Source organism: Cornus florida, unplaced genomic scaffold, assembly GCF_030987335.1.
Source record: "Cornus florida cultivar Cherokee Brave unplaced genomic scaffold, ASM3098733v1 CherokeeBrave_3.0.0_Hap2_Chr02, whole genome shotgun sequence".
In the NCBI taxonomy this organism is placed as follows: Eukaryota; Viridiplantae; Streptophyta; class Magnoliopsida; order Cornales; family Cornaceae; genus Cornus; species Cornus florida.
Window position 1 is genome coordinate 37,577,733 of NW_026775572.1, and position 2,454 is coordinate 37,580,186.

The following is a 2,454-nucleotide window of genomic DNA, read 5'->3' on the forward strand; positions in this document are numbered from 1 at the left end:
ACTTAATGCACAATTATTTTTCATTATTTCCATTCTTGTTTGGTCAAATTTAAGTTAGTAAAGGGATGGCAAAAGTGATGAATTAGATGATCATAGGGATTTTCCTCCAAGGCTAGTATTTCCTTTCATGATTTATGAATTATCAACAATCGTTTACTTTACATAATTGTACATTTTATTTACTCACACATTTGCATCCATATACTGCAATGTGCCTACATGCATCGTTGCTATCGATGGCCATCAACTGTAGAGAGAATGCACATTTAATCTTGGACAAAATCACTAAAGAGGTTACAAATACAATAATTTTTTTTTTTTTTTTTTTTTTTTAGACAAAGAGTTTTATTAATTTTTAAATTTATTTGTTAATGTATTCTTTATTTCATCATCGTTATTGTGGATCTAATTTTTATAATTGTGTTTGTATATGTTGTAATAATTTTTATTTTAACCAATTGATATTTATTTTTTACGATTTTATATAATTTGATATGTTAGTATAGGTAATTTTAGCCAAGTCTAATTTATTTTTATTTTTATTTTTTGTATTAAATGTATTTGGTCAACGAAGAAAATAAACAAAATAAAAGCCCGTCTACAACTCAACATCAAAGCCCAAGGTTCCAAGCCCAGATTGTAAGTCCCGGTTGCGAAGGGACTCCCAAACCCCACTGCTCTCCCATCAAATTAGACACAAGATCAATCCTCTCTCATCCAATTGGAAATAAATCAAACGATTCAAACCCTTTCTGCGTATTCTCAGGTAATCTCGGCTTCTCAATTTTGAGTTTCCCTTTTTTTCTTCTTCTCTTTCTTATATTCTTCTTCGTCCCTCTTCAGGAACTGACGAACCTAATTTTTTCTCTCTCTGCAGCCTGTACACGTTTTTGATGTAATGCTTGTAAGTAATTGAGTTTCAGGCATGGTGATTACATGGTGTGTTTTTGTCGTGTGGGGTTAGTTTTCCATCTGGGTTGTCCTTAAACTTTCTTAAATTGTATATGTGTAGCTTTGGATTTTGTTTTTGTGTTGTGCTATGCAGTGTATATAGGTGAAAATCAATTGGGCTTGTTCTGATTTAGAGGTTGGTTGTGTTGAAAACTGTATTTTTGGTTCACACACTTTCTTTTCTTTGGGATCTGATAGGTAATTATGTGTATATTTATTTGTTCACATACATACGTATATCTATATATGTGTATATATGCTAGTTCTTCTAATCCATCTTCAGAACCCATTTTCTTCTAATTATTTCTATAAAAACTAATCCTTATTGACATTGAATAATTAACTTAAAATTCAAACAATTATGTTATAATTCTAACTATATTTCCTAAAGAACAATATTCATTTTTTTTTATAATTTTATTCTCTTATAAAAATTGATGAATTAAAGTACAGAAGAAAGGTATATTCCAACCTACGAAAATGTTATTGATTAGGTTCGGCGCACTTAACAATACTTCTGTTAAAATTTTGCTACAATAACTTGATCTAGCATCCAATTGCTGGACAAATTTTTTTTTTTTTCTTATAATTATATTCTCTTTCATATTCTTTCCAACATATTTGTTTAATAAAATTAATTTATGAAGAGGTCATTTATATTAAATAAAATATAATTAAAAATATATAAAATTAATTTTTTAGTAAAATTAATTTTCTATTACCTTCGTTACAATTCTATTATAATTCTAGCTATTTCCTAAAGAACAATATTTTTTTTCCTTATAATTTTACTCTTATAAAAATTGATAAATTAAAGTACAAAAAAAAAAAAATGAATATCCCAACTTAAGAAGAGGTTATAGATTAGATTCATAGGCACATTCAACAATATTAGTTTAAAAATTTCACTTTGAATTTAATACTTGCAAAATATATATATATATATATATATATATAGAGAGAGAGAGAGAGAGAGAGAGAGAGAGAGAGAGAGAGAGAGAGAGAGAGTAGAACAAAAAAAACCATTTTCAAATATTTACGAAAAAAAGAGTTAAAACAAAGATATTAAAGAAAAAAAAATCAACAGAAATAGTTCAGAAGAGAAAATATTAACATGGAAAAAAAAAACAGGTCAAGAAAAATTGTTCCCATCATTTACAACCCACCAAAATATTTATATATATATATATATATATAGTTCCCATCCCAACTTAAGAAGAGGTTATAAATTAGATTCATAGGTGCACATAACAATACTAGTTTAAAATATTTACTTTGAATTTAATACTTGCAAAATATATATATAGAGAGAGAGAGAGGAACAAAAAAAACCATTATCAAATATTCAGGAAAAATAGAGTTAAAACACAAATATTAAAGAAAAAAAATCAACGGAAATAGTTTAGCAAAAGAAATATTAACATGGAAAAAAAACAGGTCGAGAAAAATTGTTCCCATCATATGTTACAACCCAAAAAAAAAAAAATTGTTCCCATCATCACT

The 2,454-nt window shown here is 26.9% G+C and overlaps 1 long non-coding RNA gene across 1 annotated transcript; it reads left to right on the forward strand.

The window, feature by feature from the left end:
• The first annotated feature begins 219 nt into the window (after positions 1-219).
• LOC132294723 (uncharacterized) lies at positions 220-1,788 on the forward strand. The gene is made up of 2 exons (XR_009478173.1): positions 220-766; positions 878-1,788. It is a non-coding gene; the product is annotated as an uncharacterized LOC132294723 (long non-coding RNA).
• The last annotated feature ends 666 nt before the right edge of the window (positions 1,789-2,454 follow it).